Source organism: Capsicum annuum, chromosome 3 (assembly GCF_002878395.1).
Source record: "Capsicum annuum cultivar UCD-10X-F1 chromosome 3, UCD10Xv1.1, whole genome shotgun sequence".
NCBI classification, from domain to species: Eukaryota; Viridiplantae; Streptophyta; class Magnoliopsida; order Solanales; family Solanaceae; genus Capsicum; species Capsicum annuum.
The window spans coordinates 213,115,513-213,134,281 of record NC_061113.1 but is presented as its reverse complement, the minus strand read 5'-3'; the positions used below and the strand labels follow the sequence as shown (position 1 = coordinate 213,134,281).

The following is an 18,769-nucleotide window of genomic DNA, read 5'->3' as shown; positions in this document are numbered from 1 at the left end:
GAAAGATTCTCACTCGGGATGACTTTACAGTCTTTACACAGCGCCCTATCCCCTTTCCTAAGCAACAAAAAGTCAATCTGGGTCCTGGCTACCGCGCTCCGAAAAGTGATCAGGTGGTCGTCCTTCTTCGGGAAGCCCGAGTTCACCACCACCAGCCCAAACGCCCTCGCAAACTCCAATAGGGTCGCCCCCTCTTCATTTCTCTCCCCAAAACCAAAACCACCATGCACATCCCCAAAGCCTCCCGGTAGCGCCCCGATGTGCCCGTTGAAATCCCCTGCTACAACAATCTTCTCCGAACTGGGCACGCCTCTCACCACGTCCTCCAAGGCCTCCCAGAACCGCATCTTCTCCTCCCCCTCCGATCCCACATGCGGCGCATAGGCACTACACACGTTCAGGGTAAACCCCCGAATGACCAACTTAATAGTCATCAACCTATCGTTGATCCTCTTCACCTCCACTACCTGACCTCTAAGCTCTTCATCTACCAAGATGCCAACTCCATTCCTACGCCTGTCGCTCCCAGAGTACCACAGCTTGTAACCGTCCACATCCCTAGCCTTAGACCCTACCCACTTGGTCTCTTGGACACACGCAAGGTTGATCCTTCTCTTCCTAAGAATCTTCACCAGCTCTATGGACTTCCCCTGAAGGGTCCCTATATTCCAAGACCCAACCCTCAGCCTACCGTCGCTATCCACGCGCCCCCCACTACCCCCCCCCGGCCAAACCTTGGCCTCCCACCCACTCCCGCTCTCCCCCCATCTGCCGCCCCCGCCACAGCCCCACGCCCCCCATTCTAAGGCCATTAGAATGCATAATAATCAAATAAATATTGATATCGATATAGTACATATACATCACATAATCTATATCTATCTATAATTTATATCTATATCTAAAATCTATAATCTATATCTATAATCTATAATGTATAATATATTAAAAGTATGAAGGCCTTAGAAATGTTGTTTGAACTTTTTACCCTTCCTTAAAAGTCTTTGTTTTAGAAAAAATCATTTTTTAACTATTTTTTTCTAATATTTAAGAGTTGAAAATTAATTAAATATATTTATGATAAAACTTTTCTTTATTAGAAGACATCAGAATTTCACTATGTTTTCCTAATTTAAAAGTTAAAAATTAATTAAATATATTTATAATAAAACTCTTCCTTGTCAGAAGTCATTAAAATTAATGACAACTAATATTTTTTTGCATTAGTTTAAGAATTTTAAATCAACTCAGTTTGATTTTAAGAAGATCTGAAAATCTAAAAATAAATGTAAAACCGTTAGAATAAGAAAAATTTAAGAAGTACCAGATTTTTGAAAGTTTTAAAAACGTAAATCAATGATTTTGTAAGGATTTGACTTTAAAAATAAAGAAAGTTTTTTAAATATAAAAAAAATCGTAACACAAATATGGTGCAAATTGATGTGTCTCTCTTAGTCTGTAGCAACAAGGGAAAGAAGTACTATATGATAAACACAAGTGATGATCTATCAACCATTTGAAACTTTTGGTGGTAATATATATATATATATGTATATATATTTATGTTTACACTAGTATACTAAAATATGAAAGATTTTTGAAAAGTGATTTGAACTTTTGTACTTTATTAAAAATCTCCACAATAAATAAAATTATTTAATTTTAAATAATTAAATATTATACGTGAGAGACACGTGCGATAAAACTAGTGTGAAAGGCCTTAGAAATGTCGTTTAAACTTTTTGCCCTTCATTAAAAGTCACTGCTTTATGCAATATCGTCTTTTCACCAACCTCTATTATTTTAGTAGTATTAAATATTTACTATATTACCAAAAAAAAAAAAAACCTTCCTCACAAAAATAAAATTCCTTTTCCATCATCTAAAGAAAATTTACTGTTCCTAATTAAAAGAGGACAATCCAAAATCCTCAAATAGAATATTCATTTGTTTTAATAGACTATAAATATAGGAAGTCCATAATTTACAAAAAATCTATTACTACGTGTAATCAAAATTGTATTCCATCTAGGACTCTCCGTCTATATTTCTTTTTGATATCAAACATCGTGATTTGTGTAGTCCAAGTGAAAAACAAACATTAAATTTTTTCTTTAAATTAAATACACATAAGGAAAAGTTACAATGATAAAAGTAAGAACTCTTATGATTGTATGTAAACAACTTCTTTATTGTCATTGAAGTTGACGTGAACTTTTTTTTTTTAATGATAGAATTGTTAAATTTTTCTTTTGATTATTCGAAATTGTGGTAACTTATATTTATCTAGAATTATTTGTTGCAAAGAATGCATAGATTGTGGTGATTTTTTTTCCGAGAACATTTGATTTTGATGATTTATTGAAATTGCTACTAATCTCCGACATCATGAAGTTATATATATATATATATATATATATATATATATATATATATATATATATTATTGATTATATTATATTCATTTATCTAAATCTAAAATTTTATATGATCAAACTCAAGATGCTTATTTTATTGAAATTCTGAATACGACGCCTAGTAAAATAGTTTTATATAAAAAGTCACTTTTCACATTCTTCATTATTAAACTTTTATGAAGTATGACTTAAATTTTCAACAGCCGCCAATTATTACGCATAATAGAATTAAAATTAAATTTATTTTTGGGATATCATTGTTTTTCAAATTAGCTAACGCTCAAAAGGAAAGAAATTGATGATTTTTGTGTTTGTGTCAATAATGAGTTATGATCTCAAGAATGTCATTCAAAATTTGTTCTAATCAAAGAGACTATGATTTGGTAGACAATCTTTCCTTTTTAATAGTCATACTTTATTTTTCTTTATTCTTGTCCTTTTAATTATAAACTAAATAAATTTATTGTATAATTGCTATCTGAGTAACATTTAATTATTTAGGTTAGTCTTTACCTTTTTTGTCGTATTTACTCAAATCTTACGTTTTAATTTATTTTTTCGAGCTACATTTGGATATGAAAAAGAATGTATGAACACCACCACCAACAACATATTCAGTATATTCCTGTCAAATGGGATTTGGGGGCAAAAAAATGTATAAAGAACTATAAAATTTATCATATATATATATATATATATATATATATATATATATATATATATATGTATATATCAAAATCTATTATTTCTTCAACAAAAGATTACCACTTATACAAAATTGTAAATTATATTTTCTCCGGATGTGAGTTCAATTTGGTTAAGACCAACTTTCGAAGCAAATTTGTTATTTTTTTTACATGCTTTCAATATTTTTGAGTATTGTTTAATTAGATTTAGAATATTACTTACCAAAAAACAATATTTAGAATATTGATCTTTCCAGCTTATTTGGATGGTTATTACTCAATGTATTATGTTGTTAGTTTAAATACAATGTTTGTTTTGATTCTTACTTAATTATTATTGTATTCATACGACAAAAAGTATCATTTTATGTAACGATCAATTTTGATGTGATCATGTCGTTATCTTATATTTTTTCTCACTTTATATTTACTTATTATTAAATATATAATCTTTTTTTATTTTTTACCCTACCTTTACGTAGTAGCTTCCATAGCCTACTTTTATTTTAGATTTTAAATTATTGATGTGTGACATTATGTAATAACGCAATACTATACAATCTATCCAAGCAGTATGATAAGAGTTAAAAAAATGTTTTTTCTAATCATCAGGTATGTATTTTGGTTCCAAATTTCATTGTTTGATTCATTGAAGCATTATGATCCGATTTGTATATGTCAAAAACATTTGAAGGGGAAAAACTATACTATTTTAATACAACGATGCTGATTAGGAATGTGGATAGGAGACATGAAAATTATACAAGAAAATTTAAAAATTTGATAGTTAACTAAATATTAGTGTATCCATAATGATGAAACCAATTTGTGCAATGAACGATTTGATGAAAAGTTCAACATTATCCTATCTTTTGGCCTGTCACGAGGTGGTAGTGATGACTCTACTGGCATTCATCCAGGAAAGATAACTTTGATGATTTTCAAAGTCCGATTCTATTTTTATTTTTTTTTATTCGTAATGCTTTCAATGAGCATCAAAATTGAAACCATATATAATAATCATAATAGTAATAATAATAATAATAATAAATAAATAAATAAAAGTGTGAAGGGTCTTAGAAATATTATTTGGATTTTTTGCTCTTCACTAAAAGTTTCTGATTTAGATAAAATTATTTTTTCACTATTTTTCTTATATTTAAGAGTTAAAGATGAATTAAATATTTATAATAAAATCTTCCTTATTAGAAGTCATCACAATTAATGACAACTAAATTTTTTTTTTCCATTATTTTAAGAATTCTAAATCAACTAAAATTGATTTTAAGAAAATTTAGAAATAAATATGAAAGAAACAAATATGGTTCAAATCGATGTGTATCTCTTAGCCTTTAGCAGCAAGAAAAAGAGGTACTGCATGACAAACGCAAAAGTGACGATCCATTAACCATTTGAATCTTCTGATGGAAAAATATATATGTGCTTACAATAAAATATATGTCATGTTTACATTCTTATATTAAAGTGTGAAAGATCTTTGAGAAGTGATTTGAACTTTTTGCACTTCATTAAAAATCTTCGCAATAGATAAAATTGTCTAATTTTAAATAATTAAAGTTTACACGTGCAACTAAACTAGTTATTTATAAAATATCGATACACATTTATACATCATTTATACAATATCGATACATTACGTACCTATTTATAAAATTTTGATACACGTTTATATACTATTTATACCATATTGATATACGTTTATACATCATATAATATCGATACATCACATAACTATTTATGCAATATCGATATATGTATGTTTACACATATATACACAATAGAGAAAAACCATCATTTCCCCCTCAACTTGTAGCCAAAACTTACTTTAGACCCTAAACTAATCGGACAATTATATACCCCCTTAACATCTTTTAAGTGAATTAAATTCACCCCTTACAGCTGACGTGGCCAAAAAAGAAAAAAGAAAAACGCGTGATTTTTTTTTTAAAAAGGACCCACTTTATTTATATCTCTCTCTCTATATATATATATAAATCAAAAAAAAAAAAAAAAAACCCCACCCTCCCCTTCTTTCCCAGCCGTAACCCCTCCCCTCATTATCATCTTCTTCGTAACCCCCACCCCCTCCATTACCCCACCCCACCCCCACTCCCCAACACCATTTCTTTATCAAATTTTCCAGCCATGTTAGCTCCTCCCCTCACTGTCTCAACAATCAAATTCATTTTTTTTTTTCAAAATTCATCATTACCAAATTCATTAGATGTATAAAAATGGGGGCTTATTAAGAATATCAATCCATACCCATTTTTCAGGAGCAAGTGTGGGTGTCTCACTCTCATTGAAAAAAATTAGGATTAAAATTGTTCCACTTTCATTGAAAAAATTAAATTTTGGTGACTTTTCTTTCTATTATACGATTGTATATCTCATCTATAAATAATCTTGTTGAGGCAGCCTTTGAATTATGAGTGCAGTGTCTTTTGTGTATAAATATATTTTTGTGATCAACTCATGATTTTTTTGTATTGAGAATGATTCTGTTTGGAATTTTGTCTTCTCTAATTTATCATTCACGATCTACCACTCATGATCAAGTGATTTATCAATTTCTTGTTAAATTCGAATCAAGTTATTGGTGTTAATGATGTTAATGGTGAAATAATGGTGTTAATGATGAAATAATGGTGTTAATAGTGAAAATGAAATTAAAGGAGAAGAGGAAGGGGGGGGGGGGGGGGGGGTTGTAAAAGAAGGGGGGGGAACGGGGGGGGGGGGCTGTTGAAGAAGAAGGAGGAAGGGGTGGGTGTTGTTGAAGGAGGAAAGGGGTTGGGGTGGGAGTCTTATATATATATATATATATTTGAAAAAAATATATAAAAATAATATGTGTGGGATTTTTTTTTTTAAAATTATAATTCTTATATGGCAATGACATGACACTGATTTGGCAATGACATGGCGTGAGTGTACTTCACTCTCCGCAATGAGAGTGATATAATTTTTTTAGGGGGGTAAAAAATTCACTTTAAAGTTATTAAGGGGGATATATAATTGTCCGATTAGTTTAGGGTCTAAAGTAAATTTTGACCACAAGTTCAGGGGTGATTTGATATATTTTCTCTATACAATATCAATAAATATCTATATAATAGCGATACATTACATAACCTTTATACAATATTGATATATTGTATATACATTATGTATACATACGATATTACATAAGATCGATACACGATTTACATATTATTTATACAATACCAATTCAAATTGCATGACGTCATCACATAATATAAATTTAATGAGCATGCTACAGAAAAATAATATTCAAAAAATATGACTAGTCAAATGGACAAGGAAAAAAATATTTTCAATTGTTTCAGAGATTTTGAAGTACAAATAAATAAATAAATAAATAAGAAAGAGTAAGAAAAACCTTCAATAAGTTGAGCACAAATATGTTGATTGGAATCATGAAAGCGACACATATTTTTAGTGGTTAGTCTTTTGTGAATATTATTTTGTATGTGTTATAAATATATTATCATATATAGTAAATGTATATTTTATCATATATAATAAATGCCTACTTTATCATAATATACGTGCTTTGCACGTGTATCTTGCGTTAATTAATAATAAATTTTTATAAAAAACAAATTATTGTGTGTAAATTAGAGTACTAAGTAAACAACTTTTGTAAAAAATAACATAATACTTTTAAGACAAAAACTATACTTAAAGAAAAATATGATAATTTATCACCACATTTTTTGTCAAAAATCACTTTAACCTATTTTTGTTTCCTGTCATATTGTCGTAAAAAGGAATGATTCTCAATTTATAAAAATTTAAATTAAAAAAATTTTACTTCAAAGAAAGTCACCAAACTATGAAATTTTTTTTCTCTTTACTATTTAAGACTTTTTCTATGTTACTTTTTTTTTTATTTGTGTGTTTTACTATAATTAATTTTACAATACGCGTTGTGGAATTAGTAATACCCTTTTTTCGTGCACAAATAAATTATTAAAATAACAATTGTTTTGAGCTAAAGTAATTATTTTCCTACTATCATATATTTTAGGATTCTTTAATTATTAATCATAGAGAAAATCATAAAGTCATAGTCTAACAATACAAAATTTATAGAAAATATACATGAAAAAATATTTGGATATAAACCTTTGAGAAGCTACATATTCCTGCAACACAAATAGAAAGAAAAAAGAAAGGCATTTATTATCAATAAAAAAATCGAGAAAGATGAAGAATAATACACATATTTATTCTTTAATTTTTATTTACATCAACAAGAAACGAAAAAAAAAAACTTGAATGACAATTAAAAAGAGAAATTTATTCATCATATATTTTAGAATTCTTTAATTATAAATCATAAAAAAATCATAAAGTGATAGCCTAACAGTGCAAAATTTATAGAAAATATAACTGAAATACCTGATTATAAACTGTTGAAATGCATATTCCTACAACACAAAATAAAAAAAAATAGAGAAAGATGAAGAATAATACAAATATTTATTATTTAATTTTTCGTTATATCATCAAGAAACAAAGAAATCTTGACGATGATAACAAAGAAAATTATCAAAATATAATTTATAATAAATTAAATTTCTAGGTTGATGTGAAAGGAATAATAATTAATTTATAGAAGTTCAAATTCTTTTTTTCTAAGAAAAGAATTCTTTAAATAAGGAATTTTTTTTTTCCTTTTGAAAAAAACAACAATCAATTATGTTATTAAATTATTTAAGATATTATATTATGTTTTTAACTAACCAAAGTATTTACGGTAGCTTTAATTTTCCTTTTAGGATCATAACATGAAAATGGGGGGAGGAATTGTCATATATTATATTATATTTCAATATATTTTAGGAATTATTAGTTTTATATATTTTAGGAATTAATATTATAAATATAGTTATATAATAAAATAATGATGTGAAAAGACAATTTTATTTATACCGGAGACTTTTAATGAAGGGCAAAAAGTTCAAATCACTTTTCTAAGAGTCTTCACACTTTTAATATATTATAGATATAATGAATGTCTACTTTACTATATATAGTGAATGTTTATTTATGAAAAAGTTAGAAACTCTAAGGTTAGTTTTTTCCTATAAATAAAGAAGTTTTCTTTCATTGTAAAAAACCCATCAAGAAACTTCTCAAGAGAAATAATAATCACTCTCTCTTTTCTCTTTATTCTTGTTGTTCTTACTTTATATTTCATAACACGTTATCAGGACGAGACTCTACCAAACAATGTGAGATTATAAATCTAAAGATAGTTTCAAGGTTAATAATTTCTTATGTTATATGTCTTTTGCTACTAATGATATAGTTATTGTTGGATTTGAGAAAAAATAACTGTTTTGGAATCACTTATGCTTTAAATTTGTTAATAAAGAACAATATTGTTAAAAGATATGATGATGAATTTAAGTCTCATCTCATTAAGAGGGTAAGACATAGGGTTAAAAGTTCCAATGCACCATAATGATAAGATATTGGGTTCAAGTCCCATCGATTTATCGCCTAAGACGTCTTTATATGGATAAGACGTTGAGTTTAGATCTCAATACATCATATTGATGGTATTATGATGGATAAAGCAAAATAATAGTATGTATTTGGTGAAAAGTCATGAAACCTGTTTCATTAATATGCTCAATTCCACGAAGTGAATGTGGTAGCAATATATGATAGGTCTAAAAGATGACAATTTGTTCTATTCTTGAAGTGGAATGTGGTACCAATATATGATATACTTCGAAAGATATGTATGCCTCAATGTGCTCCTGAAGTAGCAATATTATGAAAGAGGTTATAAGCTATCAGAATTTGATAGACTTAAGGCACAATTTTATTTCATTCTAGGAGAATGAGAAGCTTATTAATGCAAATGTGCACATTATTGTGATGGTATCACAACTCACCTTCGAAAGAGGCTAGATAATTAAGAAAAGGTATTTTGAAATCTACTTCTAAAGTAGTAAATCTAAAATTTATTCATGTAATAGTAAACTTGAAATTTACTAAAGTAAAATGTACATGTCATGGTAAATTTGGAGTTTGCCAGTATAAAAGTTTATAAATTGACATGAACGATTACGACATCTCGAAGATGTGCATATTGACTATTAAACATATATTGAAGAACTAGAAAATTCTTCATGAACTTTTAGTGTTGTTTGTTCTCATGATAAGTTGGTTGGAACAACTAATGTTGGGATTGGATCCCTTAAATTTAAAAAGTATAAAAGGTGAATATGAGCTCGTTCACTTATCATGTGATATGGTGAAAAGATGCATCAATAAGATAATCACATGTACGTTTATTGTCAACTTGCTGTTTGACATTTAGAAAGTTACTTGCTCAATATAAATTGAGTTAAGAGCATAATTTTCAGATTGTGTAATCAAAATAATTCATCTTGATAATGCTGGTTTGACATTAAATGTCTTCGATAAATAGTTAAACCACTGTTAATGAGAACACAAGTTTCATGTGTTAGTTTTAAATATTATATACAAAAGTACTTGTATGCATCAAATCAATAGATTATGATTAATTCCCCCTCAAAGTTGATTTTGAGTCAGGAATCGCACATTGTCCATCTAGTAATTTTGATGTGTGGTATATGATTAATAAATAACCATAATGCATAAAGATGGATTCCTTAAAGAAGATGGAGGATACATGTTAGTTTTTCTAACATAAGGAGGAAATTATAAACAACAAAGAAATATGTTAGAAATTATCATCAGATCCTCATTCAAAAGATAATTCAAATTAAATGTCAAAAGCATCTCATATTTAAGCTGCAAGTGCTCCTACTTTGTATCCCTAAAGGATAAAATTTATGCATGCGTGAAGCGTGGTAGACCAATCGATTTCAAATAAAATAAATCTTAAAAAGAATAAGGAGCAAATAATCATTATAAGAAGGCAATGTTCTCTTGAAGAGTCTATGACATAATACTTCATGAAACCTTATAAGAGGTTCAGGTATCTGAAAATAATGAAAAGATGAGATCTCAAATTGTTATGTCTCACTATGAACCAATACAAAATGGGAAATCGTCGACATATCTTTGATACAATATTGACGCAACATTGTAAAAGATTACGAGGATCTGAATTCTACGTTTATTTAAGCATGCCAACGTAGAAACATTTATCAAGTGACATGAAAGAATGCATCTTGGTAAATATAAAACTTACTTGATTTGCAGTCCTGACGCTTGAAGATGTCACACATAAAATATTGAATATTGTCACTTGAAAAAGTTTATATGAAAACTTTTAAGGATTCAAAATACTTGAAGCATATAAAAGTTTCTGAAAAACTTATCTATAATCCTTATATTGTATGAATTTATAACTTGAAATTATTGAAACTCTTGGAGAGTTTTCAAAAGTAATAGATTATTTGCTAAACTAAGAAATATACCAATTTAGATTGGTTATGAAGTACCATATCTTAGTACAATTGGTGCATTAATGTATCTTGCAAATAGCACATGGCATGATATATCCTTTTCGATTAATTCGTTAGCAAGGTATAGTTCTGCTCCTACTAAGAGACATCGAAATGAGATCAAACATATGAGCTTATTTATTCTAAAGATTGCAGTCCCGATCTTGTTGGTTATGTTGATGCTGGGTACTTATCTGACTGTTCTGACCAGTATAAAGCTCGATCTCAAATAAGTTTTGTGTTCATATGTGGGGTTACTGCCATATCTTGAAGATATACAAAGCAATCTATCGTAGCTACTTCATCAAACCATGCTGAGATAATAGCTATTCATGAAGCAAGCCGAGAGTGTGGGTGATTAAGGTCCACGATACATCTCATTCGCGAAAAATGTGATTTGAAATGTGACAAAGTACCCATGATTTTTTATGAGGATAATGCATCATGCACAACACAATGTAAGAGAGGACTCAAGGAGATAGAACGAAATACATTTTGCCAAAGCTTTTCTATACACACAAGCTACAAAAAAATGGTGATATTAATGTGCAACATATTCGTTCAAGTGACAATGTGATTGAATTAATCACTAAGTCTCCTCCAATTGCAACTTTCAAGAAGATGGTGCACAAGATCGGGATGCAAAGGTTCAAGGATGTTCTTATTAGGTGAGTCAATAAGCGTAATACTCTTTTTCCCTTGCGAGATTTTGTTCCACTGTTTTTTCTTGTAAGGTTTTTAATGAGGCAGCCTATATGCGTACTGTTAGAGATGTGTACCCTATTTCCTTCACTAAATTTTTTTCAATTGGATTTTTTCTAGTAAGGTTTTAACGAGGCACATTATCTATCAATTACACATACAAGGAGGAGTGTTATAAATATATTACTATATATAGTGAATATCGACTTTACCATATATAATGAATGTCCCCTTTACCATATATAGTGAATGTCTATTCATGAAAAAGTTAGGAACCCAAGGTTAGTCTTTTCCTATAAATAAAGGGGTTTTCATTCATTGTAAAAAATCCATCATAAGGCTTTTCAAGAGAAATAATAATCACTCTCTTTTTCTTTGTATTCTTCTTGTTCTTACTTTATATTTCATAACTGTATATATTTTTTGGGATCTTTATTGCAAGTAGTAACAATTTTTTTTAATAATTATTTAATTTAATTTTAAATTGCAAGTTATAATAGTTTTTAAAAATATTATTAATATCTTTTAATTTAATTTATATAATAGATATGTATTAGTTAAATTATCTCCTAAATATTTGAGTTTATTTTTTTCATTAATTTTAAAAATCGTGTTTATAATTATTGATGGAGTAAAATATGATAAATAAATTATCTTTATTTATACAAGTGTATTTCCTTTTCAGAAAAAAAGGTACATTTATATGCTTACCCAAATTACCCACATCGCCTCGTGCATTACTTTTCCCATTAAGATACACCTCTTCCCTAATCAAGTTTCTTTTAGTTTTTCATCTTTAAATGATATTTGTGCTTTTGGGTTTTTAGTGTATTTCTTTTGATCTCCATTACTGTTGGGGCTCGTTTTTTATTTTAATTGTCTTTCGTGATTTTAATTTTTAGACTTTTTTTAATTTTTATATCTTGTTTTATCTGAATTTGAGTTAAAATTTTCTTCCAATTTTATATACAATTTCTTCACTTTTCGTTTTCAGCCAATGATATTCTCTAGTCAATTATTTGATTTCTGGCTTAGATAGCAATGGCGTAATACTAAAGTTTATTTTTTGTGTATGAAAATGAATGATAAATCAATTTATAAAAAGTGTATGAAACCAGTATATAAAAAATGGTGAAATTATATGGAGTTCCCTAAATGGATTAACTTATTAGTATGAAGCCATTTTGTATATACATTTCATATCCAAAAAAGTATATGAAAATGATAAATCAATCAGTTTAAATATACAACAAGTTTTCAAAGGTGAAAACGGTGAATCATATGGAATCTACTAAATCTATCAACAACATCAATTATTTTATGAATATAGAACAACGATCCATGCAATATAAATGAGTAAATCTGTATTTTGATGAATTTTTTTTCGACGAATAAAATCAACAATTTGAAAGAATTTGGCTTACTTTCCGATCTTAATTCTGATCTGCCTGACATATATGAAGTAAATGCTAATGATGAAGAAGAAGCAAGAGAAAAATCTGTTTTAATTGTGAAAGAGTAGAATAAGAAAGTAATTGTTTTGAGAGAAATATGGGTGATTGATTTTTTTTCTCTTAAAAAATAATTTATCCTTTTTTAATATTTAACTATTTTGAGAGAAATATAGGGTTGATCTATATTATATATTTTTTAATTTTAAAACTGCTATTAAATTATTTTCTTATTTTAAAAATTGTTATTGAATTCAATCTAAGAAATATTGTTATGACTTGCAATATACAATATAAAAAGGTATATTTTGATTTTCTCCCTCTAGTTTTTTTAGCAAAGCAAATTTGTCTATATTTATTGTAAATTAATTATTTTTTTGTATATATTTGTAATTATTTCAATTATATTTTGACAATTTCACTAGAAAAAAAATTTTATAAGTAAAAATCATTAATTTCACCTGAAATACTTCTTAAATTAGTCTTTTAACTTTAGATTATCTATCCTAAGTTAGAATTAGAATAATAAATAATTTTGTAAAATAAAAATTATTTTAAAATTAATTCTTGTTTAATTATATGCAAAAGATATTTGTGAACAACACCTACTTGCCATAGATAGTTTTTCAGGGGAGAAAAAACTCTTGCCGTTGTTGGTTTGTTATTATTTTTCGAAAAAGATTTTTTAAAAGGTGTTGCAGACTTGTTTTGAGACAAGAGCTGATCTAGCAAACTGCATGTCTTGTGACAGAGGGCTCGTTTGTTAATGTGTATAAGAATAATGTAAAATATGGTGTATTAGTAATACTTGCATTAGTAATGTCAGTATTAGTTATGCTTACATTAGTTATGTTGACATTACCTTATGCATTGTTTGATTTGATGTATTAAAAATAATATTTCTTGTATAACTTTTACAAAAAAAATATTTATTTACAAAAATGTTCTTTACATTCTTAAATTTTGTAAAACAAAATGAAAGTTAAATTCTTTCAGTATTTTTCATTCAATAACTTTTTTTTTTCAAAAAAATATAAAATCTTTTTCCATTTTAAATTGTAAAATGCACAATTTTTTCAAGGTTAATCCTTTCTTTTTTCAAAAACATTTAAAATACTGTTTTTTTTTTTGGTTGCCCAAGGTATTCCCACAGTCAGCAACTGTGAGACTAATCCTCCGTTCCTCGGTCAGCGCATTTTATGGTAGGAAACTGGCCACAGAATTTGCTCCATCCGCCAGAGGCGGGAATTGAACCGCCGACCTCTTGCTTAAGAGACATAGCGCTGAACCACTATGCCAACTCTGGTGGTTTAAAACACTATTGTTAAGGTAAAACGTTTTATGTGTTTAATTCTAAAACACACAATTTTCTTTCTTTTTTCCAAGTAAAAGCAATACTCCGATGTTTTTATTTTTAATATATAAATATTCAATATTTATTTTGTTTCTTCAATTATTTTGCATATAAATTTATTTATTAAAAATTCACAAGCAAAAGAATTTGAGAAATGTTGAATTTGAGGGGCAAGATTGTTATAAAGTTAAGGCATGTGTTGAAATTCTTTATATTATTAATATATAAGAAAATGGTGGTATTAAAAACACATAGGGGTCGTTTGGTAGAGTGTTAACAAAAATAATGCATGCATTATTTTTGTGTATTATTAATGCATTGTTTGGTATAATTTTTGGTTTATGTATAACTAATGTTTTGCACTAGTTATACACTATATTGGTATTTGACTATGTATTACTAATACCTCCTTTTTTCTATGTATTAGTAATACAACACATTTCAATACATGCATTATACTATTAAATTACAAATTTACCCCTTAAAATAATCAACTTCTTTCTCACCATTTTTCCACATCTTCTTCCTTCTTAATCAATCATTTTCTTATTTTTATGATTTCTTTCTCTTTACTTTATTCTGGTCAAATTCGTCGATTTCATTCTCAAGAAGTAAAAATTGAGATTTCAAGGTTCATACCTTCCTCAAATTATTTTAGCAATGAAAATGAGCAAATAGAAATTGGGTGTTTCGGTAAAACAATAATGAAAATGAGCAAGTCAACATTTGATATCGAAGCCAACTCCTGGTACCAATGACAATTACAACAATGAGATCGAAAGCCGTGGAAGACAACATCAAGAAGTTGGAGATACAATTGTTGAATCCCATTGAAGAACCTCGGCAGAATGTGGGCAGCACCAACATCAAAATTGATGAATTGTGTAAGAAAATAAAAGCCTTTGTAGAGTGGATACTTCCACCTCAGCATGAAATACTGGGTAGTGTTCTTGAATAACTGGTACACACGGTGGGGCCTTCAACACGACCAAGGTTTCATGAGCAAAATAAAGGGATGATTCACCGATTATAGGGTAACCAATTAAGCTCTAGGGTTGAATTTCCTTATTATGAGGGTGTGGCTTTATGCTCATGGTTGAGGAAGTGAGAGTGCTATTTCCATTACAATAATGTCACTATTAATCAACAAAAACTAGAGGTTGCAGTTCTCCACTTGAATGAAAAGATGGAATCCTGGTATATTTAATATCATGTGAGAAAAGACAATGTTAAATGGTCTGTTTTAATGTAGAATGAAAATCTACGAATGTGTATAAAAAGGGTAATTTGGTAAATAAATATTTTTTTTATAAAAATTATATAAATATATATTATTTTTAATACATCAAACCAAACACTGTGTAAGAAATAATGTCTGCATAAGTAATACCAATATTACTAATACTTGTATTAGTAATGCAACATTATTAATACACCTTATTTGACATTATTTTTATACACTCTACCAAACGACCCCATAGTTCAATACGCAATAGAGTATAAGATTATTGCAAGTATTAGTTATACATAGAGTGAGAAAATGTACCAAACAAAGTATTCCCTCCGTCCTAAATTACTCGTCCCAAATTTTCTAATTTGATTTTTCATTTTACTTGTCTTTTTTCATTAATCAAGAAGAGACAATTTTTTTTTTCATGTTTTATCCTTTGCATTAATTACTTTTTCTTCAAATTAAAATGTAAACATCATTTAATAAGAGTACTATGGTAAACTAGACATGTTATTAATGATTTTTCTTAATCAATGTGTCATCTCAATTTGGGATGAGTAATTTGGGACGTAGGGAGTATTAATAGTACACTAAGCTAATGCATTAACTTTTCTAATATACTCTACCAAATGACTCTTCGTCTTCATTTAAACACATACTAAAAGAAAGTAGTAGTAATCGAAGTTTCCTACATTACTCTCCATCCATCTCATATTAATTGTTTATTTTTTCTTTTACACATAAATATTAAGAAATCATGAAGAAAAAAATAGTTTTACGAATTCCTCAAACTGTCACTGAAGTTTTATAAACATCTCACTAATGTCACTTATGATTTTCTTTGGACAATAATATCATTGAACTCTATAATTATTTCAAAAAATAAAAAAAACTAACAAAAATGTTAAAAACTTAACAACATGATCCATTTGATCATATTTGACTCAACACTTAATGATCCATAACTCATAACTCATGATATATTTGACCCCACCTTTAGATTAAAAGAAATATTTTTTCTTCCTTATTCCTTCATTAGAAAATACACGAACAACAACCAATCGTTTTATGCTGATCGTGGTCAGCAAACACAGGTCTCTGCCTTAAAATTCGACCAATACTGCTATGTTGAATCATCCACTGAAAATTCGAGTGAACTTGTTACCGATTCACCTCCTATTATTGCTTTCTTTGCTGACGGAACTCCCATGATGCATCAAGGTCCTGATGAAACATCACTCGTCGGGTAACAATTCCTGATCCACTAGTGATGTTACCGACCTGAAGCACAAGTTAAGGAAAATTGAAATTGCAATGCTGGGGCCGGATTCAGAAAGCTTGGAATTATATAATACTACCCAGTGGTTGCAGTTAATCAAATTTCATCGAAATCAGATAAATTAGTCGAAATGATGGAGATCATGCCTAGAGGAAACTTGAAAGAAGTTCTAATTGCTTGTGCTAAAGTAAGCCTGCTAGCGCTGGGCTCTTCTCGTACATGCACTTGCTTTATGAAATCTGTCTGTACTTCAAGTTTGGATGTTTATTGACTAATGGTGCAATAGTTGATGCCATGAAAAATGAGAACTCAATTCATATAATCGATTTTTCATGTCGCTCAAGATAGCCAGTGGATCGCTTTAATCCATGCTCTTGCAGCCCGGCCCGGTGGACCCCATGAATCTGCATCATAGGGACTGATGATTCCATATCAGCTTACGCCAGAGGAGGGGGGATTGAAATTGTAGGTCGGAGGGTATCAATTGTTGCTGCATCTTGGAAAGTACCTTTTAAATTTCATCCCGTGGCTGCTTCTTGTTCTGATGTTGAGATCAAGTATCTTAATGTTCGGCCTAACTCTCGTTTTGCACCATATGCCCAATGAGAGCGTTGGAACTCAAAATAACAGATACAAACTTCTGAGGATGGTTAAAAGCTTATCTCCCAAGATTGTTACTTTAGTGGAGCAAGAGTCCAACACTAATACAGTTCAATTCTTTCCTCGTTTTTTGGAGACACTGAACTACTACCAATGGTATTTTCTAATGATGGAATAAGAAAGAAAAAGAGTTTCTTTAATCTAAAGTTGGGGTCAAATGGGTTATGGGTAATTAAGTGTTGGGTCAAATATAGTCAAATGGGTCAGTTAATTTTTTAACATTTCTGTTAGTTTTTTATTTTTTTAAAAAATTATAAAGTTCAATGATATTATTATCCAAAAAAAATCATAAGTGACATTAGTGAAATATTTGTAAAACTTCAGTGACAGTTTAACGAATTTACTCGTTTAAGGAATTTACTCCTTAAAAACTTTACAAACAAGTGTTTAAAAGAATTAATGACAAAAATAATATGAAAAAAATTAATTAATTATAAGAGTAATATCAAAAAATTTAAGATGGACAATTAATATGAGACCGATAAAATATTTTTTATTTTCTTATATATACATGTTTCTGTCGTAGAGAAATGATGCTGAAATTATGAGGAAAACTGCATATTCCTTTCACAGTAACACGAATATAGAAACAGAATATCTTCTTCTAATATTCATGTTACTTTGACCTCGTTGTTTAAAAAACCGATCAATAATAACGCAATTACAACGAAGAAATTAAGAGCATTTAACTAATGAACAGTTTTTTACCAATCAAGATAAGATAATTTTCTTTTTTCTATTATATCCTTAACATTAATTATTTTTTTCTCAAATTAATTTCAAAACACAATACCCCCTCCGTCTCAAATTATCCATCTCAAATTGAAATGACACATTGATTAAGAAAAATAATTAATAACATGTCTAGTTTACCATAGTACTCCTATTAAATGATGTTTAAATTTTAATTTGAAGAAAAAATAATTAATTCAAAGGGTAAAACATGAAAAAAAAAAAATTGTCTCTTCTTAATTGATGAAAAAAGATAAGTAAAATGGGAAATCAAATTAGAAAATTTGGGATAATAATTAGGGACGGAGGAAGTAGTAAACTTCATTTAATAGAGATATTATGAGGAAGTAACTATGTAGATAATTATTTTTCTTAATAAGTGTGTCAAGTCAAAATGTGACAAGTAAAAACTGATTGAAAAAAATAAAAATTATTATAATTTATAATTCTTTTCACACTAATAAAATACGAGAAAAATGAAATATTAACCAAAGTTCATATCACTCAAATTTGAAGAAGTGATAATTGTTTGCATAATTAATTGAGTCTAGATGGAATAATCTCTTTTTAATTTACCAAAAAGAATATAGGATAAGTATTACATTTCGTTATGTTCCTTTTGGATCCTTGTAAACTTTTTGGCCACCCCAGACTTGTTTAGGCTTTTTCCTGAACCGCGTTACACACATCTTTTGATCACAACAAAGAATAACTTCACTACCAAGTTTTTTCTTTCCTGGTTTCATTTCCTTCCTTTT

The 18,769-nt window shown here is 28.5% G+C and overlaps 1 pseudogene; it reads left to right on the top strand.

The window, feature by feature from the left end:
- Positions 1-14,878: 14,878 nt before the first annotated feature.
- LOC107865103 lies at positions 14,879-17,397 on the top strand (annotated as a pseudogene).
- Positions 17,398-18,769: the final 1,372 nt, after the last annotated feature.